This window comes from Zosterops lateralis (genome assembly GCF_965231275.1).
Source record: "Zosterops lateralis genome assembly, chromosome: 19".
NCBI lineage: Eukaryota > Metazoa > Chordata > Aves > Passeriformes > Zosteropidae > Zosterops > Zosterops lateralis.
Window position 1 is genome coordinate 8802321 of NC_139779.1, and position 7692 is coordinate 8810012.

A 7692-nucleotide genomic window follows, 5' to 3' on the forward strand; every position below is an offset into this window, starting at 1 on the left:
TATCTCAGCCGTCAGTGCTTACAAAGGCAGCGAGGCACACCAGGCCTGCAGGGAAGAGCCTGATTAGCCTCGGGCCTTTTAATCACTGTTTTGATTTTATATGAAGTCCAAGTGCAAAGGTGGGGCAGGAGAGGCATTTAGCGGGGCTGCTTTGAGGCCAGAGAAAATATGAGATTACATTGAGATGGAAGATTGGTATTATCAAATCAATACTGTACAATAAATACAGCAAATGAGTTAATCCAATTAGCTGAGTGGAGCAAGATCAATGTGCTGGTGGAACAGAAAGATTGCAAGAGGCTGAAATTAAATGTACCCAAAAGAAAGGAGCAATGAAAACAATTCTCTAAAACAAGAGGATTTGGTGGCTATGTATGTTTGAAAACAGAACCTGAGCATAGATGTCATCTCAGAATTTTTGGAGTGTTTATCCCAGAGAATGAACAGGGACAAGTTTTCCACAAGTGAAAACATGACAGTGCCAAAATTCTGCTTGTTAAACTGTTTGCTAAATACCTTTGCATTGTAATACACTGACAAGGAATAAAACCATCCTTGTAACACTGTAGCTACTTGCAAAAGCTTATTAACTCCTATCACAGCCCCCCTCGTTCTCGGTGAGTATTCCAGCAGTCGGATGGAGCAGGGAGCTGTGGAAATAACAGGGAGGAGGAGGAGGCAGCCACGCTAGGAGAACAACTCGCAGCTGAGGAGGAACAGGAATTTTAGCTAGTTCCCATCACTGAAAGGGAAGAACTGAGCTCACATCCCATCAGCCCATGGCCATGTTTGCACAGCACCACGACTTGGTGGCTGCTGCACACATAAGGAACAGCAAAGCAGCCTGCTAAGCAATAATTCCAGGTAAGCACAGAGGAAAAGGAAAACTCTCCCTGAATGGTTGTGGGGAAGCTCATGACTGACTTATGCATGCATGTATTAAAATTCTCTCTGCACTGAGCATTTCAGCTTTTAAGTTTCACGTGCAGCTTGAAAGCAAGGCAGAAACCAAAACGCTGGGAAGAACACCATCTCTTCAGAGGATTAGGAATTAAGTTAACTGCACATTAGAGATAAAATAGTGGAGCGCTTGTCTTTATTCTTAATAATAAACCATAAGGCATTAAGCTACACAGCACGATTAATTCCTTTCAACTCCTCACTACTACTGCTGAGACAGCAATGTGGTACTTGCACAGAAAGACTAAAAAAACACTGAGCGATTAGGTTAAAATTAAGTGAATTTAGGGCATGCAAAAATGCTACACTGCAACCCAGAAGGGGTAGGTCTTTGTTCCTGTAAAGAGCAGCCTAAGCACCTGCAGTGTTAGAATGAATTACTCAAACCCTAAAGTGACTTCAACCAGTCGTGGTTTGAAGTGACCAGCTCTGGGGCTGGATGTGTCATCTCCTTCCTAACTCCAGAGTCACCTGGGAATTTAAAATACCAGCACTGCAGTGGTGCCAGCCAGGCTGGTGACAAGGATGGACTTGGGGAACCACAGGTGAGGGCTCATCCCCTCCTCCTCCACCAGCTCCATACAGTCTGGAACTTCATGTTTCTGTGATTAGGTTCCTCATTTACAAACTGCTCCTAGAGACATGACAAAATCCCAAACCAAACAACCACAGGATACTTTAGTTTGTGAGATACAGAAATACTAAACAGGCCAGTTTAACCATTAAACAATCAGCTCAACTCATTACAAGGTATCAGCAAAGCCCATGACTTACCAGATTCTGGGGAATAAAAACACTCTCCATAAGATGGACACACTGAGATGGTCCTCAGTGTGTACCAAGAAGTCTCCAACTACTCTCTTGATTCAGTGAAATACTAAATTTATTCAACTGTATCCTGGCCTGGTTTAGGATAGCTGGGGGAAGAGAAGGAACAGGACAAACCTTCCAGCCCTCCTGGAAAGCTATTGGGTTGAGTATCCATCAAATCCCACCCTAAAGTGCTTCTCTACTGCCTGAAAAAATTGCAACCCTTAAACCACTGAAAAAACTCTGGCTCCAAACCCATCCTGTTACAACATAGCTGTACCCTTGTCTTTGCACAGTCTTGGCTGTTCCATACCTGGGCCACCTTTTCCTGCATTACAGAACCTGTCACAGCTGACTCAGCCCCAAAATGAAGCAAATCTGAACAATTCAATAGTTCCACAGGGACAGCTGAGGTCACCATGGTACAACATGCAGCTGCTGCTTTGGAGTGAAGCACCCTCCTGCTGAGGTAGGCAGCAATTCCCCTTCACCTCCCATTTCTGCAGCTCTGTGAGCTCCCAAGCACAGCACCAAACCCTTTGAGCCAGATATGGTGTGCTACCTGTGGTGGAGGAGAACCCTCAGGCAGGCACACAGGGCTCCCTGGGGAGCTGGAGCTCTGTGGTGGCCTTTAGGCTTTGCCCAAACCAGAGCTGGGTGGCACACACACACCTTCTGTGTGCCAGCCTGGGCCCTGAGGTGTTTGCCACCAAAGAATACAAGGCAGAATTAGAGCTGATGAAAATTTTCCACAAAAACATTGGAAAAAGGCAATGGATCAAAATGAAAATGCTTCCTGGAATATACTCTTTCCCAACAACAGGGGTCAGTTCCCCATAGACTCCCAGGCTGCAGGGATTTCACAACATCACAGGCAGAGCAGACACATAAATCACCTGAAGGGCTTTTGGTTTAACTCTGCAGCACCAGCCTTAGGAAAGTTGTGTCTACTGAAGCTGGCAGAACTTTCAAATTCAAGGTCTGTGCACCCTTCAGGGAAAATATGAGAAGGGAGCCTTTGGTCATAATTCAAAGGAAAATACTCTCAGTAGAAACTTCTTTGGGATCCTCTGGACTGATATATGTCAGCATTTTGGGAACCTGAAAGTCTGGTTACTGCAAAGACCCAGTTCCTGACTTAGCAGTACAGAGAGGCTTGGCTTGCTCTGGAATACACGGGAAAACTGGGATCCACAGACAGCTTGAACTCTGCTTCCTGAAGCTTGTATGGTCCCACCTCTCTGTTTGCCCTGTTGGCAAACAACCTCAGACTGTGGCTGTGCTGTGGCATTAGAAGCTATTACCTCACTTTGGGTAAACATTCCAAAATTACATTTCCTGTTAGTCTTCAAAAGTTATCAGGAGAATATCATTCTCCACCTAGAAGAGTGACTTTATTTGTTTACAGGATAGAGATATAATGGATAATACACATGAGGAAATCTGAATAATTAGGCTCATTTTGGTACTGGAAACACTATGTAAATCTGAGAGTACTGACCTGCAAACGCAAATAAGAGCATCACAACCCCCAAAATGGTGCCCTTGGCAGACAGCCTGTTCAGCTTTACTGAATCAAAGTAGATGATTTTCTATAACTTTTCCCAAAACATATCTAATAAACTTTTCCATACCTGTTACAAATTCAGGAACTCCTGGGATTTTTCTCATGTTCAGCAGTGAGAAAGTTTATGATTACCTTCAACAGGCTTTCAGCTATCTACAGGAAGAAAGAATTTACACATATCATCAGCCTCTGGCTTTGCAACACTTGCAAGTTCAAAAATTCACATTAAAAACTTTTTATTTTACAACTGAGTTCCTATTAATTTCTTTTTAGACCTTTTGTTCATTTCCCACTTAGATCATCCTGTGTCCCTTCCTCCAAAGCACAAACATCCCCACAAAAAATCCTTCTGGCCTAAAGTTATGGCACTGTTTTTTTGCACATCAGATATTACACAGGTAAAATCTGTATTTGCCAATAGAAAAGCCATCCAAAGAATTCACCTGAACTTCCTGAAGACAGCCACATGCCAAAAAGACAAGATAACAGCAAACCAATCTTCCTCTATAGAGCCAAAACTCAAATCTAGTATTCTAGATAAAAGAAAACCCACCAATTTTAAACTTAATCATCACATTTTATCTCTTGTCCCCACCAATGCATATTTGTGAGGGCCTTTTGCTTATCTTGATGAGTTAAGTGTGAAGTTTCTCTGATGGGATACATTTAAAATTAAAATCAAAAGCATGAATCACCAAGTGTAGTGTTGCAGAGCTGTCTTATTTTTCAGTTGGATTCCCAGGTTTGGCAAAGTGCTGAGCTCACACACCAGAATGTTGCAGGCATTTTGTGTGCAAGGAAGGGAAAGTCAAGGGTATTCCTGATTTAGCCCTTCAATGATGGGAAAATTCAGTCTTGTACATTTGAGGAGAAGGTTGTCAAAGGGACATGCACAAAAACAAGGCCCATTTTGATCCCACAGTTGTCCAGATGTCAGAATTTTGTGGAAGCTCATGTAAATGATCAATTAGACAGAGATCCACCTACTCTGTGTGAGATTTACTAGAAATAGACTGTTCTCTATTTCATCAAGTAGTCATGGGACTATTCAGAGCAAAGTTTGCTAAGCCAAAGCTGCAGAGGAAGGGAACAAGTTGACAGAGTTTAGAATTAGCAGTGATATAGAGCTCATGTATTCATTACAGGATAATTCTTAAAATGCAATGCCCACTTTGATTGTAATCCCTCCAAATTCAAGATAAAACTAAATAATCTCCAGACAAGACTTACTATGTTGCTAATGAACATTAGAAATTGTAACTGGGGGGAAAAAAGATACAACCAAAAAGACCATGATGAAACCTCATTTAGAATTCCTAATAATAAATTAAAAAGTTCTTTACAAGAGGCAAGGCAGGGAGAGTCTTGTCACAGCCAAAAAAAAAAAAAAAAAAAAAAAAAAAAAAAAAAAAAAAGTTACAGACTCTCAATATTCCTCTTGAGACAGAAACAGATATCAAACCTGAAGCTTCTGGTTCTTTGCTTTGAAATCAAATTTTAAAACATGCAATCATCTGAATAAGCACACTATAGAACAATACACACTTAATTTACCCACTCACAACTGGTGTGAGAAGAAATTTTGTGTCTAATTCCACACAGTCTAGCTGTATGTCCATGATACCAGAGCTCACAAGTCCCACCATCACAGTAAATGCACACAACGATGGGGCACACACAATGTCCTGTTCAAAAATGCTGGAGGTCCTGGTTCTTCCACCCCAGGTGGAGGATGCAGCCCACTCTGGGTCAGAAACGAGTGACCAGTGTCTGTCGCCACTGTCCTGCTGTCCATCCAGCCCCACAGGCTGCCTCAGCTGCCGAGTCACAGAATTACAGGATGCACTGAGTTGGAAGGAGCCCATCATGATCATCCAGCTCCTAGAGTAAAGAGTCAAAAACCAGTTACCTCCAGGCTTCAAATATAATCATTTTCATTACAAACCATTAGGCTTTAATATGCACTCAGAATCTGCAAAGTTGGAAGGGACCCACAAGGATCCAAGTCCTGCCCGGCACAGCACCATCCCCAAGAGTCCCCCACACCCAGGAGTTTTGTCCAGATGTGCCAGGATTGTGCTCAGGAAAAGAACTTTTTCAACTCAAACCTGTCTAACAAAACACAACTTATGTGAAGAAATAAACCACCAAAGGCTTTCCTTTATACCCCAGCATCTTGCTTTCTTTTAAAGCTAAAGGTGTGAAAATACGCAGGTTACTGGGGAAGAGACCACAAGGTGAATGTGGGTGACAAAAATTTCAAAAGGAGGAGAGAATTTGTAGGGGGTTTCCTTCCCCTTCCTTAACAAGCTTTTTTCCTTTCTTTAATTCTTACTTTCAAGCAGATTTATGTGGAGCTGCAGCCCATGATGGTGACCTTCCCCTATTCTTCCGCTGGTGTCTCCAGTTTGTCCTTCTGAGGGCTGAGGGCACCGGGGACCAAAGCCCGGGGCCATCGTTCAGAGGTGCTGGCAGAGAAAGAACCGCGTTTGATGACTCATTTTATGGCAAATAAATGAACACATGTAAACCCCAGCCTGTCGCACCTGCTCCTTTTCCCGCTTCATTTTTCCATCACCTCAGGCGACACATGAACTTACAGACGGTGTGGTTTTTTTCCAGCCTCTGCTTCAACTGGCTGCATTTCTTTATATGTTTCTCAAGATGCCTTTATTAGAATGAATCCCAGCCCGATTCCCACCCGAGCCCCTGCAGCTCCGGCACAGGAAGCGGGAGATGCCGAGCCCTGTGGAGATCTCGCCCAAGGGGCGCCGGCTGCCGCCTCTCTGCAGCCCGACAGAAGAGCTGCTGGCCGGCAGGATCCATCCGGGGGTTAAAGCCATGGCCAGGATCCATCCGAGGATTAAAACCATGGCCAGGATCCATCCGAGGCCCCAGACGGCCCCAAACCCCCATTTCCAGCCCGCTATCTCCCTCTAGTGCCGCGGCGCGGGCGGCGGCGCCATCTTGGGCGGCCTTTCCCTCTCCCACACCGCCCTCTGCAGCTCCATCCCGGGCCGTGCCTGCGGGAGCCGAGGAGAACAATCGTAAAATAATGTAATGTGATGTAAAGAGTCCTTCCTTATATTAGCAGGGTGTCCTTCCCGTCAGGACGGACTGCTCAGGGCAGACCCACGTTGTTCCCGGATACACCAACACCTCACGGGCCTGGCTGCCTCAGCACCAGCGCAGGGTGTATTGTGTGCACCTCACAACAATCTCTCTTCTACAAATTTTTCTTCTACAAAAATGCCACATTCAGGCGGTATCAAAGTGCACTAAAGATGCTCCACTGTTCCTGCAAGCACGTCAGCATCAGCCGTGTTTTGGTCCGGTACAGGACAGGTGCCCCAGAGAGCAGGGCTGGCACCAACACCAACACAGCCTTGGCTGTATTTTATTAAAGAGATTCTTCAAAGCCACAGATTAGTACACTGGTGTAGTAGTCAGTGATGTATTTACTGCTGCAAAGCTCCAGATGCTCTGTAAGCCACAATAATACAGTTAAGTGGAAAATGAGTCATTTAAAACCATAATGACTATCATAGCATGACTCCGCTGACAACAAGCCCCGGAGATAACGCTGCGAGGTGGATGAGATGTATTTGCTGAGGCTGCCAGTCACAGAATCACAGAATCACAGAGTCACAGAGTCACAGAATCACAGAACTGACTGGGTTAAAAAAGACCTTTGAGATCATTGTGTCCAACCTATGACCGGACACCACCTTGTCACCCAGACCATGGCACTAAGAGGTCTTAGTGCCAGTCTTTTCTTAAGCAGTCCCAGTGATGGTGAGCCCACCATCTCTCTGGTCAGGCTGTTCCAATGCCCAGTCTGTAAGGCACTGCTCTGGGGGAAGGTGCTGCTACCAGGAGCCCCCAGTACTGGGGTGTTGAGGTGGCCTCCCTGGGCCCCTATCTCCTCAGTACAGTTCCCTACCTCACTGCAGCTCAGATCATGGAAAACCCTGTTCTTACCCGCAGCTGTTCTTCCCAAGTGAGCAGCACTGGTCCCAGGTTCTGGCTGTGAGGAGGCAGAGCTCAGTTCTCCCCCAGGCAGCCCCAAATTTACACCACAGTGCCCTGGGACCAGGTGGGGAGTGGCTCCTCTCAGACACTCAGCTGGGATCCTGTGGACATAGTCATGTCCAGTACTTGCTGTGGGCAGTGTGGGGATGGGATGGGTGGTGTGAGGAGGGAGAGGAAGGCTCCACCAGTTCCCCTCCTCTGGCCAGACAGCAACCAGAGCCATGTGGGCCATGCTTCGCTGCTCCTCAGGCCATGTGTCCCTCGGGAGAGTCAGGAGAGCAGCACCAGCGAAGGGTTGGCTCTCCCCTCACATGGCAAGGGCA